The sequence below is a fragment of the Piliocolobus tephrosceles genome, chromosome 5, assembly GCF_002776525.5.
Source record: "Piliocolobus tephrosceles isolate RC106 chromosome 5, ASM277652v3, whole genome shotgun sequence".
Lineage (NCBI taxonomy): Eukaryota > Metazoa > Chordata > Mammalia > Primates > Cercopithecidae > Piliocolobus > Piliocolobus tephrosceles.
In genome coordinates this window covers 115634393-115651821 of record NC_045438.1, presented here as the reverse complement: position 1 = coordinate 115651821, position 17429 = coordinate 115634393, and the positions used below count along the sequence as shown (strand labels likewise).

Here is a 17429-nt window from a genome sequence, read left to right as displayed (position 1 = left end):
TTATTGGGACCTTACTATGTGCCTAGTACTGTTGTATGTGCTTGGGATGTGAAAATGACCAAGACACAGCTCTTGTTCTTAAGAAATTCAGTTTGGAATAGCACTTCTCAATGCCAGCTGCACTCTAGAATCGCCTAGAACTTTAAAAACATCCTAGTGCCTGGGCCGCACTCTAGATCTATTAAATCCAAATCCCTGGGGTAGAGTTTCAACACTAGATGTTTTTAAAAAAAACCTTTTTACTAAAATTCAAGTGTATATAAAGATAACACAGTATAATGATGGCCTTTCCCCAATGTACATGACACTCAGATTGAACAATTATCAAATCATGACCAATCTTATTTCTTTTATAACTTCCCTCCCTCACTCCAACTATTAAATTATTTTGTGGAATAAAATAATTTAAAAAGTAAAAAAGTATATACTCTCATTTTTTATTACTTTGATATGTAGCTTTAGAAATTGTTTTCAAAATGCAATATCTTGATCATACCTAAAACAATAAATAAAATTGCTTATGTCACCAATAACTTGCCAGTTATCAAATTTCCTCAGTTGTCTTTTTTTTTTTTTTTTTTTTTTTTTTTGAGACCGAGTCTCGCTCTGTGGCCCAGGCTGGAGTGCAGTGGTGTGATCTCTGCTCACTGCAACCTCTGCCTCCCGGGTTCAAGTGATTTTCCTGCCTCACCCTCCTGAGTAGCTGGGATTACAGGGGCATGCTGTCACACCTGGCTAATTTTTGTATTTTTAGTAGAGATGGAGTTTCACCATGTTGGCCAGGCTGGTCTCCAACTCCTGACCTCAAATGATTCGCCCGCCTCGGCCTCCCAAAGTGGTGGGATTACAGGTGTGAGCCACCGCGCCCGGCCCTCAATTATATTATAAAAAGTTTTTGCTGTTGTTTTGTTTAGGTCCAAGTAGTATCCATATGCTGCATTTCATTAACATGTCTCTTACATTTCTTTTAATCTATAGGTTCCTCCTTACTCATTTTTCTCTTCTTCACAAGTTTTTTTTTAAAACAAAAAAAGAAAACCTGGTCATCCAGGCTTTCTTTACTGGTGACAAGAAATGGGAAGCATTTGCCTGTTCACATTCTTGAATGCTATAGGGTTCTCCGAGTTGTAGATTAGAAAATGCTTTAATTTGAACTCTGGAACATTTCCAGCCAAAAGCAGCATTACATGATCTTTGTATGCCTTGAATCTTGGCATTGTCTTGGATGTGCGATGAATGTATGTATGCTCCAGCATACACTTTCAGAAAAAAGTTTGTTTCATTGGCATTAAACATTTGTTCTGGTAAATATTTCTCATCCACAATTATCCTATGCAGCTCTGTTTTTGTTTGTTTGTTTTTAAGCTTTAGGACATTCAACATGGCACTTGCTTCCTCACTGCTGATCTTCACATTATGAAAATTATGAGCCATTTGAAGCATTGGAACTGCCTATGACTTGCTATAAATATTTGCATATAGGTGGGATCATCAGAATGTTTTTTAGTGTGTAAAAAAGAGTAGGGGCCGGGTGCATCGGCTCACGCCAGTAATCCCAGCACTTTGGGAGGACCAGGTGGGTGGATCTTGAGGTCAGGAGATTGAGACCATCCTGGCTAATGTGGAGAAACTCCATCTTTGCTAAAAATACAAAAATTAGCTGGGCATGGTGGTGGGCACCTGTAATCCCAGCTACTCGGGAGGCTGAGGCAGGAGGATGGCTTAAACCTGGGAGGCAGAGGTTGCAGTGAGCCGAGATCGCGCCACTGCCCTCCAGCCTGGTGACAGAGCAAGATTCTGTCTCAAAAAAAAAAAAAAAAAAAAAAGAGTTCTTGCCTTAGCCTGGATTGTCTGCAGTTTAAGTGGTACTTAAACTATATCTGGTACTTCTGTATCTGGTCTTCCATCCATGTGACAAGTATTTTTTCATATAATCTGTTGGCCCAGCTCTTTTCTTTCTAACAACAGTGAATTTAACCAATATGGACGACTTCACTGTGTCACTGATTCACTTCTTATCCTTTGAGATGGTTGAGATTGTGGATGTGAAAGTCCTAATTCAAATGCAATGGCTATTACTGACTTGCCACCTTCATGCTGGGCAATTACTCTTGAGTTTTATCTTGAGAAACTTAGAAGCAATTTGCCTTCCTCTTCTTCTCATCAGAAGCAGGAGAACAGGGATGGGCATTTTGTAGACATGATAAGATTTGGAAACACAGGACTCAATATTCAAAAAATGCTGTCAACACAATAGTACACTGTAAAGTATCGGCTGTTTACCCCTGTGACCATGTAGTTGGCTGGGAGCTGTGGCTCGCTGCCGCCACCCAGCATTGCGAGTGAGAATTGTACTATATATTGCTCACAGGAAAAAGCAAAATTCAAAACTCAGACAGTTCCTACTGAATGCATACAGCATTTGCACCATTCTAAAGTTGAGAACCAAGTCAGGGACTGTCTGCATTTTCTCCTCTAAAAAAATTCATATTTCTTAACTGTTCACAGAAAAGGCTTATACAAAATAATTAATTCAAGAGCAATGGCACCTTTAAGGCCAGACTGTAGTCTCTAGACATTGTTTCTCATCAAAAAAAATCCCCAAGCTCCTTGGAGAAATGAACAGTCCAGGTATGGAGCAGGAAAGCAGATAAACCTAGGATTTCTCTGTCTTTCGTGTATGAACTGTACCTCAAGATACACAAGGAGTGGATGAAGGAAAGTTCTTTATAGAAAAATTCTAACTAATAAATGAAAAAGGAATAAAATAATTAGATTACAGCCATTTTGCAACTTTTAATGAGATAATGGATCTAAGTAAAATATGTTTAGTTTCATTTGTTTCGTCTTATCTATGTTACTATTTTATTCTAAAAGTAGTAATAATTTTGGGATCTGCTTTATCTCAGTCTTTAGGATGTTCTGTGCCTGCCCTTAACATTCCTCTATCTTGAGCACTAAGTGGTCAGGCTGAAGTGAAAATTCTTTAGTCATCACAAGGAGGTCGTACTGTTATCATGGGTTCTGGTTCAACCTTCTCATCAATGAAGTTACCCCTTCCTGGGAAACTCCTGCCAGGTCATTAATAACAATAAAGGAATTCTATTCCAGGAGGTCTCACTCCCTGGGTCCCTTGTTGCTGAAGACTTCGTGGGATTTCCATGAGCAATTAATGATTAACTATCCCAACAGCTGGCCATGTTGCTCCGAGAGGATTTGTCCTACTACCTAGTTGGACTTTGATCCCTGATCTGTTGATTACAACTTTAATCCATTTTGCACTGCTGTATTAGGATACCAGAGACTGGGTAATTTATAAAGAACAGAGGTTTCTTTCCTTCTTATAGTTGTGGAGGCTGGAAAGTCCAAGATAGAGAAGACTGCAATTGGCCGGGGCCTTCTTGTTGTGTCATCCTATGGTGGAAGGCAGAAAGGTGAGACAGAGAGAAGCAAGAGGGGAAGGGGAGCTGAATTTATTCTTTTATTAGGAACCCTCTCCCACAATAACAATAGTCCGTTCAAGAGAGTAGAACCCTCATGACGTAGTAACCTCTTAAAGCTCCCACCTCTCAACACTGTTGCACTGGGGATTAAGTTTCCAAAACACAAACTTCGCAGGGAACACATTCAAACTGTAGCGATTTCCTTCCAGAAAGGTATGGTGGCTGCTTGGCCAGATGCCTAGCTCAGTGCACTAATTGAGTGCAAAAATGGATAAATGGCCAAGTAGAGTATATATCAGGCTTATTAGCACAGGATCCATGGGAAACATGGACATAGGGTTGGTGTCCCATTGTCCATCCTAGACAGAGCTAAACACCAGACACCCTCTTCCTTGTGCTGTGAGGCATTTAACATGAAGTACTGGTCCATCCCTCATGATCACACCTGGGTGCCACAGTAATGTTGGTGGTATCACCTGGTCTCCAGCCCTATCCTATCAGATCAGTTTCCAGGTTGAGGGAATCACCACCTCCTCTCATAGTGTAATCAGAGGGCTGGGGTCCAAGCCTAGCAATTTCAGCTCTTTTATTAGGTAGTATACGAGTGGCAAGATTTTCCATGTGAATTTTCAGGACTGGAGGACTTCCAGCACCAGCCCTAGCATCATGGGGGTGAGGGAGATTCTGGAATCTAATGCAACCAGAACTGATTGCCTTAAGCACAGGGTCACAATGGTTTCCAGGGAGATTCACAGGAGGCCCATTTCTTTTCTGGGAGACTAGCCTGCAGGAGGTTGGTCTTGGGCAACTTAATTCTTTCCACTCTGGATACTTGGGTTGTTTCTGGGCATTTACTGTTGGACATAGCACAGCAATAAATAACCTTGTGCTCAACTTCTCTTGGGAAAAGTACCATCATATTTCTGATATTGAGTTCTGGAAGTGGGATTGCTAGGTCAAAAGTCTTGTGCAAATTTTCTAGATATTGCCCAACCCCCTGTGTCAGGGTTGTGCTATTTCATCTGATTTTTTAAAAGTTCTCTACATGAATCCAACATGCAGCCAATATTGAGAAACGCTTTTCTAGAATAGATGTTCAAACATTTCTTATATCACTTGAAAATTACTTGGGCTTTTTGGTTTCTTGGTAAATCTCTGATTAGGTCTTCAGTTAAAACAATTCCCGCTAAGGCGTGAGCACCGACATTATAGGCCTTTAAATCCTGTCTGAATTTAACAGTAATACTCTCCATTCATATAGCAGTTTCACCAGTGCCATCTCATTTCATCCTCACAGAATTTCAATGACATAAAGAAAATTGATCTTACTATCTCCATGTTACAGTTTTGGTGCATAGAGGGGAGCCAATGAACTGTACTGCAGAGCTTCTTATTCTGGGATGCTTGGACAGGGTTTCGACCGGGACCTCTGAGCCCTGTGGAATTATGTGCAGCATGCTTGTGAGTATGTTGTGGTGGTAGTGGTAATGGGTGGAGGATTTATTCATAGTTTTCATCAGGTCCTCACAGGCGGCTATTGTCCCACAGGATAAGAGGAAAGAACAAGGGATTTGGAATCAGAGGAAAAAGTTATCCACGTATTTTCTGGCTATGTGATTTGATGTGAGGGAGACTTGGCAGGGACACATGTTGCCTGGGCTGCTCAGCCAAGTTGATGAACCTGACTTGGCTTTCCCTGGTCTAGGACTTTGACTCCTTGTAAGGGTTGGGGACAGGTAACCTAAGACCAGGCTGACAAACTCCTGCCCAAGGTCAAAACCAACACAGGTCCTCACTTCGTTGTCTTTTGCAGTGTTGACACATTTTGAATTTAAGTAATTTTAGTGGGATGCACTCTCTAGTTCTCTAGAGGCTCCACCATTCCCTATTGTTTCATGAACCTATAATTCACAATGATTATTAGGCCAATTTCCCCTGGGATTCCTTCTTCCTGGCGAACTCTTCTCTCAGATCTTCTTATGGTTAAGATCCATCTCATCACTCAGGTCTCAACTCAAGTGTCAACTCTTCTGAGAAGCTCTCCTTGCTCACCCTAGATAAGTGCCATCCAAAAACCATGTCACGTGAATCACAAATGTGAACCACTATGAAGGTTTGAATTTTCTGGTAGAGCCACATTTAAAAAAAGGTAAAAGGAAATATGTAGAATTAATTTTATTTATCCATTTTATTTAATCCACTATGTCTAAAATGTTATTTCAACACTTAATCAATAAAAAATTACAATTGGGATATCACATTCATTCTTGTTTTTGTATACTAAATCTTCAAAATCCAACATGGTGTTTTTTTTTGAGATGGAGTTTCACTGTGTCACACAGGCTGGGGTGCAGTGGTGCAATCTTGGTTCACTGCAACCTCCACCTCCTGGGTTCAAGCAATTTTCCTGTCTCAGCCTCCTGAGTAGCTGGGAATATAGGTGCATGCCAACACACCTGGATAATTTTTGTTTTTTTAGTAGAGACAGGGTTTCACCATATTGGTCAGGCTGGTCTTGAACTCCTGACCTTAGGTGATCCACCCACCTTAGCCTCCCAAAGTGCTATGATTACAGGTGTAAGCCACCACGCCCGGCCTCCAACGTGTATTTTATACTTAACAACACATCTCCCCTCGGACTGGCCACATTTCAAATGCTCCATAGACAGATATAGGTGAATGGCTACCATACTGGACAACCCTCAAGCAAGGCAGCCCCCTTCTCTACTCAAAAGGCCTGTTTGATTGCTTTCAGAGTGCTTATCATGATCTAAAGTTATCTTATTTATTTCTACCTTATGCACTTACTCTTTGTCTTCCTTTCTGGAATGTAAACTCCATGAGGGCAAAGAGATTTTATTCCATTTACTGTTGCATCCCCAGCCATCAACAAATACCTTTTAGATGGATGAATGAATGAATGCTTAATTGTTGAATAGATAAATGAGTGAATCGACGATTGAAAATGGATGAAATGGACTGATCTCTATAGGTATTTGAACGTGTGACCCGTGCCTTAGGCAAACCACTGGACTTTTTGGAGCCTTTATAAAATGGGGGCAATTCCATCAACTTCATAGTCGTAAGATTTAAACAATGATGTGTATGCAATTGTTTCATAAACTGTAAAGTCCTCTGTAAATGGCAGTTATTATTACTAAATGACTTGCCCAAAATATGTAGTTTGTGAGTAGTATAAGAGAGGGATTTTGCAATCACATGGGCCTGGCTCTGCCATTAGCCAGTTGCATGACTTGGGCACATTGTTTACCTTTTATAACCAACTAATGCAGAATCTCCTGGGAAATGGCCTGGCAAGCTGGATTTTTAACAAACATCCCAAGTAATTCTTGTTATCAAGAAAGTTTTGGAAACATGTGATACAAAATTAGTGCTCTACCAGGGCTGTCTGTGATTGCAGTTCAGATGTGGTTATCCTGCCAAGGTTAACTCCTTTTCAATTGAATGCACAGCTTCAGAAAGATGATGAGTGGTGATGAAAAAGATGATAGCACCTCATCAGCCAGATGGGCATTATCAATTCTGGTGATCAATGGAATGACAGATGCTGTTGCCATATTACACTTCTTCTCTAACCTGAAGGCTGATGTCAGCTTTAGCGTCAATTAACTGGGTCACCATGTGTTTTTCAGGTCAGAAATGAAAATCAAGACAAAGGACCTTAGGAAGAGAGGAACAGAATATCTCGGTCTTCTAAAAGAGCGATCCTGCCCCAGTGGCTACTCAGAAGGCACTGACTGGCTACCTATTGACAGGCCCCCAGACAGAAAGTCAGGGACCCCGGTGAGGGTCATGTACGTTGTACCAGCCCTTTTGAACTCCTGGCCTCAAGCAATCCTCCCGCCTCAGCCTCCCAAGTAGTTGGGATTACAGGTATGAGCCACCATGTCCGGTGGAATTAGATACTCTTACCCTTTGCTGATATGAGCGTAAACTAGTCCTGATCCTTCAATGAGATGGGAAGGTATGCAATATGGTGATAGACATAAAAATTACAGATATATGTATCCTTGATTCCAGTAATTCCATTTCTATTATACAATATGTTAACATATAGGAATGCATACATACACAGGAATATTACTCTACTTTAAAAAGGAATGAAATTTTGATATATAGTACAACATGGATAAATTCTGGCTGAGTGAAATAAGCTATACGTGGTGTATAAATAAGTGACTAAGTGTAATAATAGGCCAACACAAACAAAAATATTGTATTCTCTCACTTATATGAAGTACCTAGAATGGTTAAATTCATAGAGACAGAAAGTAAGATTGTCGTTGCTAGGGGCTGTAAGGAGGGAAAATGGGGAGGTATTGTTCAACGGGCATACACTTTCAGCTTGGGATGATAAAAGTGTCCGGAGATGGATGGTGGTGGTGGTTGCATGACAATGTGAATGTACATAACCACTGAATGTACACTTAAACATGACTAAAATGCACATTTTATTTTACATATATTTTACCACAATAAAGAGCAATCATATGTGCAAGTTTATTCGTTAGAATGCTGTTCATAATGACAAGATTTGAAACAACCTCAATATCCATCAGCAGGGGACTGGTTACATGTCAATCATGGTATATTCATACAATAAAATGCTATGCAGCTGGTAGAAAAGGGAAATTCGTTATACATTGACGTGATGTTAGATATTGTTGTTTTCCCCTCCAAATTCACTCTTTACCATCTCTGCCTTATTTTGTCTGCTAGAAGTCTACCCTCTACAGAATGAATCAACTGGGCTCCATTTTCCTCCGCCTTCCATTGGCAAGGCAGGGAGTTCCCTGGCTCTTTCTTGCCTACGCCTCAGACTGGTGGTGGCTTTGTTTCTTTCCCAAAGGCCACAGCTCCTATTGAGCAGGGTTCTGGCAATATCTGCATCCGTACCTCACCTTTTCCAGTCTGGGCTCAATGGTGACATGCAATCACTGAGGTTGGTATATTGGAATGTCCTTGGAATACTGTGTAGGTAGCAGATCAAAGGCTTAGGAAGAGAGAAATGCTGAGATAGACTGCGTGCAAGCTGCTAAGCCACCAGCTACCACTACATCAGGGAGGTCTGCAGGTCTTTTTTCCTAAGACATTGGGAAATACATTAGTGAAAGGAAAGGAGCACCAGCATCCTTGAAAAGTTCTGTGACTGTTTTCTCTGGATTGGAATGAGGGTAGGAGACTCTGCAGTGGAGTTAGTTTCCTGATTTGATTTCAATGGCAATAACAGAATCCTGGAGTGGTGGAGGCCAGGCGGCAGCAAGACAAGGAGAGTGCATTTCTCTAACAAGTCACAAGGACTCTTGAGTAGAAATAAGAGGTTTTGACCTGCAGGGATCTGTGAAGGTGGCTTATTGATCATGGCGTCCTTAGGAATAAGAAATAGGCAGATTTCTAAGGTACTACTTGATCTGATAAGGAGGAAAAACTCTAGGAAAGGTGGGCAAAAGTCTGGCCTGGTCTCTTGTGCATTTCCCAGATCTAAGACAGTACATTGGCTTGGGAGCCCCTTGATTGAGGAGGAGGAAGGGCCTGTTGAGGAAGGACTCTGCAATGGGACCACAAACCTTCCTCAGAGGAACTTAAAATCCTTTACCAGAGTGACTATACAATGGAAAAAGTTTATATCCAAACTCTCCCGGAATTACTAGATATTGGCTCTAAAGTTATGTTAGCTGTGTGCAGTACCTCATGCATGTAATCCCAGCACTTTGGTAGGCCGAGGCTAGAGGACTGCCTGAGCACAGGAGTTTGAGGTTACAGTGAGCTATGCTCATGCCACTGCACTCGAGCTGGGACAACAGAGTGAAATCCTCTCACAAAAAAATAAAAATTAAAAAAATAATAAAAAACCTGATATTAAGGTCTGGAGACCCAAATACTGCTATGGTTCACCTGTGAAGAAAGGATGTATGGAAGTTGGGTGATAGATGAAGTCTTGTTTTAAGTTCATCATACAGTGGGTCTAGTAAGATCCCTGTGCTAATTCCTCTTGTCTCAGATTTTGGAGTGGTAACAGGTGTACTCAGTAAATCAATTAACCCCTGTAATGGCTCCCTGACCCGTGGATGGATGCTATTATGTAGGATGGGTTAAATAGAAGCTCTTGGAACTGCCCCCATCCTGACCTCCAAGCCAAGATAGGAAATCAAAATCAATACCATATTCCTGGGGGAATTACAGAGATTAATGACTCAATCAAAGACCAAAAAAACAGGTAATGGGTGATTTCTATCATATTTTCCTTTAACTCATCTGTTTGGTTAGCGCAACAGCCACAAGACTTGGAGAATGACTGTGGATTATTTCAAATCTATTCAGAAGGTAATGCTATCTCAGCTGACAGTCTGGATGTAGCAACTTTACTGGCTCCAGTTAGCATTGCCTCTCCTCACCCATGGCCAGTATTCTACTATTTATTTACCATATACTTTTGTTTATTGCTATCAGCAAAGAGAATCTGAAGTAGTTTGCCTTCATGGAGCAGGAAGGGTAGTAAATTTACTCTTTTATCTCAGGGCTCTGTCAGCTCTATTTCTGTCACAACATAGTCCGGAGGAAACTTTATCATCTTGATATCTCACAGAGCATCCTGTTGGTCTGCTGTATCAATAAGGTTATATTAACTGGACCTGGTGAGTGGGAAGTAGCTAATTACTCTAGATGCTACAATAAAATATATGCATGCTGGAGCACGGAAAATACACCTGCCAAGGGGCTTGCCACAGTAGGGATGTTTCTCTGGACATCCACGAACTGGGGCATGTTCACATGGCTCCCCTAAAATGAGAAGTAAGTTGCTTCACTTTCTACTTTGCACTGTGAAGAAAGGGGTATGATGCTCTTTTGATTTTAGAGACAACATATACCACGTTTGGGTGTGCTGCTCTGACCTACGTACTGGGTCCATTTTGAGTGGGGTTCAATGAGAAGACTCTCCAGCAAGTTAAGGCTGTGGTTCAAAAATACCCAGCCTGGCCAGGTGCAATGGCTCACTCCTGTGGTTCCAGCACTTTGGGATACCAAGGTGGGCACATATGCTTGAGTTCAGGAGTTTGAGACCAGCCTGGGTGACATAGCAAAACCACATCTCTACCAAAAAATTAAAAAAAAAAAACTAGCCGGGTGTGGTGGCACGCACCTGTAGTTCCAGCTACGTAGTGGGCTGAGATGGGAGGATCTCTTGAGCCTGGGAGGTGGAGACTGCAGTGAGCTGAGATTGCAACCACTGCACTCCAGCCTGGGTGACAGAGAGAGACCCTGTCTCAAAAATAAAATAAAATGAAAATTAAATTAAATTAAAGTTTAAAAATCCCAAAATGTCCTGCCAGTTGGGCCTTATGACTTAGCAGATCTGGTGTCTGTGGCACACAGAGATGCTGCAGGAAGCCTCTGATAAGACCCAATAGAACAATCATAGCCCAGACCCTCACAGTTTCAGGGTAAGGACATGCTCTCTTCTCCCGACATCTCTGCTCTCTTTGAAAAACAGCTCCTCGCTTACTTCTGGGTCCTGGTAAAGACTGAATGAATGTCTTATTATAGGATACTAATTAGCCCTGTGTCCCAAATTACCCATCATGAATTGGACGTTATTTGACATACAGAATCATACAATCGGACATGTGCAGCAGCATTGCAATATTAAGTGGAAGTAAGACACTCAAGACCAGGCCAAGGAGCTCTGGAAGGCACAAATAACTGCATGATAACTCAGACTCCCATAGTACCTGAGCTAATGTGTTGCTATCTCTCATTCAACTTACACTAAAGGCCACTTGGGTATTCTTTTTGTTTTTTCTTTTTAAGGTAAAATGGTTGTTTTATTCATTGAACTTAAAGCAAAGCTAGTAAAGTGTCTGCATGATGCAGCAAATACAAGACCTCTTTCTACAAATATTAGCATAATCAGTAAATTAGGGGCCAGAGTAAAACAGAGCCAAAAGGGGCTGAGGAAATCAATAAAGTATGTTACAACTTAACCCTTCACCTCAATAATTGAGTTTTAAAAAAAAATAAGTCAAGCCTCCCTATCCCAGAAAATGGGAATATACCTTTATTACACCAATTTCTACTTTTATTTCCTATTCTCGAGGTCAGAGTCTAAATCCTAAAGATATCCAAACCAGTATTATATCTACTTCTCTATAGTCAGAGACAGCTTCTATCCTGTTGCCCTCAGCAGTCAAGGTTATTAAAATGTCTTTTCTCCGGAAAGATCCAATAGGAAAAAAGAAAGAAACCTCTCTGATTAGGCTCCAGCCATACCCTACTCTCGACCAAATCAACTGGATAGGCATAATGGAAACCAGAGCACGTGGTTTCCAAACCAGAAAAATCCTATGGGCAAGCGGAGGAGGGGAGAGGAAGGATTCAGCCTGAATGAAACTGAGTAATATCAATTTCACTTGTCTTCACACATCTTCAGGCTGCATGTTTGTGGAGTAGTTTAGGAATAAATCCATGGTTTGTGGAGCACTATGAAACCTAGCGGTCTGCTGTGTTACATTATGGCCTTCCCCAGTAGTTTCCAAGGCAGCCACCAAGTCACTGGCAGGAGAATTTTGCTGGAACTGCATACAGTACTGCAGAGATTCCTCTCCAGAGTTATGGAAAGGACTGATTGTTCCAAGATTGGGTGCACCAGGTCTCAGTGTTCCGGGAGTGGTTGCTTTAGGACTGGATTCCAGGTCTGGTATCTCCATGTTGAATTCCTCCAGATCTGGTTGCTCCACATTGGAAGGTTCTCAGCTGTGTTCACCAGTCATCAGTAGAAAGAGTAGAGGCAGGTAGGTGCTGAGGCCTTCTGAGTCACACCATTGCTACCCTTTGGCTGGTTGTTTTCCTGACACCTCTTAGATTTCATTTCTGGTTCTGGAACCAGGTCTTAACCTGTTTGTAGCTAAGGTTCTAGATATTGGAAAGTTCTTGCATCTACTGGAGGTTGAGTTATTTCTGTCTCTGAAATCTATCACTGAGTACACACAACTGGGTGGAGAAGAACACAGTTCTGGTCTTCCTTTTCTTGACTTGGACCTTGTCTTCCTTTTTTGTGGTGCTCTTCACTGCAGAAGTGGGTTGTTTGCCTTTGGGACTAGTGGAAGAATCAGGGCTGTCCAGTCTCTGTGTGAGGCATCTCAGCAGAAGACATTTGCAAGGATGGGTAGTCTTTTTCAGGCCCACAAGTCACAAGCATTGGTGAAGAGTCTTTACAGTTGGATGCTTTGGAGCAAGGCAGGATTTGGGGACAAGCTGGATCCACACTCAGGTTTTTGTTGGGAAAGGGGAGGAAAAAATTTAAGAGCTGGACTATAAAAAAAAGTCTAAGGCTTTAAGACTCTTTTTTATCTGGAAGATCTGAGAGAAATATGACCTCCAGAAGTAAAAGTTTCAAGAAGTTGGGATGAAGTGAGTTGCCTCCAAAATAATAGGAGGCAATCAGCTCAGTCCGGCTGGGTATTCCTTATGAATAGTTAACAGAGGAAAAAAACCTGCATGCCTGGTTATATATGGGCCTTTTTGGTGTGCAGGCACCAGCAGATGCAGATGGCTGTTGTATTTCAGCCTCACTTACAGATGGCCAAGAAAGTGTAGTGAAGGGAAAATTTCCCAAAGGATAAAACTTCAGGTGGCACATGTAGTTATTCACTTTGCATGGAAAAGGAAATGGCCTGATGTATGGATCAGTGCTAATTTTTGGGTAGTGGCTAATGTACTGGCCCATTTTTCAGAGAAAGAATGAGACTGGAAGAGTAGAAGCAAAGAAATCTGGGGGAGAAGTATGTCGATTGAATGGGCACAGAGTGTGGTTTTTGATCCCTGTGAATGCTCACCAAAGGTCAAGCACTGCAGAGGAGTTTCCCAGTAATCAGATGGACAAGACAATCCCCTTCATGCATGTCAGTTAGCTTCTCTCTCCAGTTATTCTGGTGCTTTCCCAGTGGGAAAGGGTACCACGCAACCATGGCAACAGGGATGGAGGCCATGGACTTCCCCTCATTCAGGTGATCTGGCCACCACAGCTTGAGTGGTTTACCTACCAATAGCAGAGGCCAAAGGTGATCTTGTAATGTTGCATTATTCCCTGGAGGGATCACCCAGGCACCTGTGTCAGGTTGATTACATCAGAATCCTCTTTTCACGGAGGGGGCATCAATTTGTCCTTAATGAATAAATACATATTCAGACTATGGATTTACTTTCCATTCTCATGATGCTTCTTCCAGCATTTGTTGACTTAAAGGTTTATCTTTTATTGTGGTGTCCCACTCAGCATTTGCCCTGACCAGAGGCACATTTCATGGCCAAGATGTGCAACAATGGGCTTACGCTTTCAGAATAAGTTGGTCTAACCACATGTCTCATCCCTCAGAAGTAGCTGGCTTGAAAGAATGATGGAAAGACCTACTAAAATTTGAGGTGCTGTTCTAGAGGATGCAGTACATACATGCCTTAATTCAGGGGCCACTCGACAGTGGTGACTGCCTTATAGTCAGGATCCAAGGGTTTGAGAACAAAAAGGTAAGGTGGGAAGGGCCCCTTTCATTATTATTCCTTACAACACACTTCTAGAACTTCTCCCTTTAATCTCCATAACCATGGATTTGGTAGGTTTGGGGGTCAAAGTACCCAAGGAAGGAATGCTTTTCCATGCTATGCAGTCAGGCAGTCCTGTTAAATGGAAAATTGAGCCCCACTCTCTGGCCGATTTTGGCTCCTGTGCTGCTTAACCTAGAGGGAGCTAAAGGGGTGACTCTTATGGACGGATGATAGAAACCAATTAATAATGAGAAAATGAGTTTCTACCTTACAAGGTAAGGTGCTTGAAACCCAGGGGATTCACTGTAGCAATCAGTAAACCCTCCAAAGACTGAGGTATGACAGGAAGGGCATTTGGGTCACCCTATCAGGTAAAGAACCCCTTCCAGCTGAGGTTTTAGCAGAGGATAAGGGGAACATGGAATGGGTAGTGGAAGAAACCAGTCATGATTCTCAAATTAGAGTTTATAACTGGTTGGAGAATTAAGGAAAGAAGCAGCTGTTTTGTGTTAATTGTCTCCCCAACCCCTTCTCTGTTAATTTTTTTGCAATGTTTTAATAAAATATAATTCACGTAACATAAAGTTCACCATTTGAAAGTACATAATTTAATGTTTTTTTCTGTATTCATAGCACCACCATCTAATTCCTGCACATTTCCATCATCTCAACAAGAAACCTCTGTCAGCAGTTATTCTCTATCGCCTCTTCCCCCATCCATTGGCTAATGGATTAGATTAATCACTAATCTACTTTTTGTCTCTGTGGATTTGCCTATTCTGGACATTTCATATAAATGGAATCACACAATATGTGGCCTTTTGTGTCTGCTGTAGTTTAGAACAATGTTTTCAAGGTTTATCTATATTGTGGCATGTATTAGTACTTCATGCCTTCTTATGGCTAATATTCCTTTGTATGAATATATCATATCTTGTTTACCAATTTACCAACTGATAAACATTAGGGTTGTTTCTACTTTTTCCCATTATAAATAATGCTGCTATAAACATTCATGTACAAGTTAAACTTGGCGTACAAAAACTAGTACAAAACCTTGTACAAAAACCTGTACAAAACCATGTACAAAAACTTGTAGAAAAACTTGTTGTACATGTACAAGTTTTTGTTGACATATATTTTCTTTTCTTTTGATTATATACCTAGAAGTAAAATTTCTGGGTCATGTATTAAGTAGTAATATGCCTAATGTTTTGAGGAACTCCCAGTTTTCCACAGTTTTACACCACTTTACATCCCCACCAACAATATATGAGGTTTCCATTTTCTCCACATACTTGTCATCAAAAATTATTATTATTTTTATTATAGCCATCCCAGTGGGTATGAAGTGACTTCTCATTGTGGTGATGATGAGTGATATGGAACATCTTTTCATGAGTCTTTTGGCTATTTGCATATCTTCTTTGGAGAACTCCCATCAAATCCTTTGCCCACTTTTTAATTGTCTTTTTTTGTTTGTTTGTTTGTTTTTGTTTTTTGTTTTTTTTTTTTTTGAGTTAGTCTGGCTCTGTCACCCAGGTTGGAGTGCAGTGGCGTGATTTTGGTTCACTGCAACCTCTGCCTCTCAAGTTCAAGTGATTCTTCTGTCTCAGCCTCCCGAATAGCTGGGATTACAGGTGCCCACCACCACACCCCACTATTTTTAGTAGAGATGAGGTTTCACCATGTTGGCCAGGCTGGTCTCAAACTCCTGACCTCAGGTGATCTGTGCGCCTCGGCCTCCCAAAGTGCTAGGATTACAGGTGTGAGCCACCATGCCTGGTGGGTTGTCTTTTAAATATTGCATTGTAAGAGGTTTTCTTTGTTATGGATTTTGGATACACTAGACCCTTAGCAGAAGCATGATTTGCAAATATTTGTCTTCTATTCTGTTGGTTGTTTTTTCACTTTCTTAATGGTGTCCTTTGATACTCAGAAGCTTTAAATTTTGATAAAGTTCAACCAATTTGTCTGTTTCTTCTTTGGTTGCTTGTACTTTTAGTGTCATATCTAAGAAACCATTACTTAATCCAAAGTCATAAAGTTTCACACTTAAGTTTTTTTAAGAGTTTTATAGTTTTTGTTCTTGATTTAGGTCTTTCATCTATTTTGAGTTAATTCTTGCATATGCTGTGCGATAGGGTTACAAATTCATTCTTTTAACATGGATATCCAGTTGTCCCAGCACTATATGTTGAAAAGATAATTCTTCTTTCCCCATTCAGTGGTCTTGGGACCCTTGCTGAGAATCAGTTAAATATAAATGTATGAGTTTATTTCTGGACTGTCAATTCAATTCCATTGATATCTATCCTTATGCCAGTACCACAATGTCTTGATTACTGTTGCTTTGCAGTAAGTTTTAAATTTGGGAAATGTGAGTCCTCCAACTTTGTTTTACTTTTTAGGAATTATTACTATTATTTGGCTATTTCTGGTTCTTTTTATTTCTACATGAATTTTAGGATCAGCTTGTCCAGTTTTGCAAAAAAGGCAGTTGGAATTTTGATAGAAATTGCATTGAATTTGTAAATGTTCCTGCTATTTTAAACAAAGAGCAATGTAGTGGCTAAAGTTTAATGGTTTTGGAATATGACTGAATGACATTACCCTACAGTGGTATGTAGCTGATGGGATTTTGTATGTTCCCTGTGTTGGGGATACAAATTTCTCATCTAAATAAAGGATAAAAGCAGATGCTAAGAAGTAACCAGGTGTATTTTCTACTTTTCACTCTATATGCATGCTGCACCTTTCTCCATCCTGCTCTGGGCCCCAGGAGGCTGACCTTTGTGGACTGCATCAGCCAAGCCCCCTTGCCCTCCAGCTTTTGGTTGGATTCAACCAATAGGAGGCACCAGGAAGAGATTGGAAAATAGGAAGAAAGAGAGGTTAGGATATTCCACAAGTTCCCTCTCTGCTGAGGTGAAGGTTGGCAGTGGCTGTGTTTTCCTCTCAGCAACACCATCCATCCCTATTGGGTCACCCTGTCCTGCAACAAAAGATCTCTCTGGGTTCTGGTAAACAGTCCATATAGTTAAAATTTCAGGTGTAAGGATGCTATGGCTTCCTGTGGCTAGCCCTGGGGTGCATCATCATCCTTTATTGGTTTCTCCTGACCTTGCCAAAATCTTCATAAATAGTCTGTGATTTAACTCCCTTTAATCAGCTGTTTCTAGTGTGCCATCTGCTTCCTATCATCCCGGATAGTACAAAATGGAAAGATCTGTAAGATATATTAAGTCAAAGAGGCAATATGCAAGGCAGCGTAATATGAAGTCTATAATACTCTATTATTTGTAAGAGAAGGAGTAAGGAGAATATATCTTATTTTCTTAAATACTGTATTAGTTAGGAATTAGGTTTAGCATTACATGATAATATCCAAAAAGAACAGTGGCTTTTAAAAGATTGAAGTAGCTT

General features: G+C 40.9%; 1 pseudogene; it reads right to left on the bottom strand.

Annotated features, from left to right (window-relative positions):
- Window positions 1-11878: 11878 nt before the first annotated feature.
- The window catches only part of LOC111549798, a 30914-nt pseudogene continuing 25363 nt past the window's right edge, over window positions 11879-17429 (bottom strand).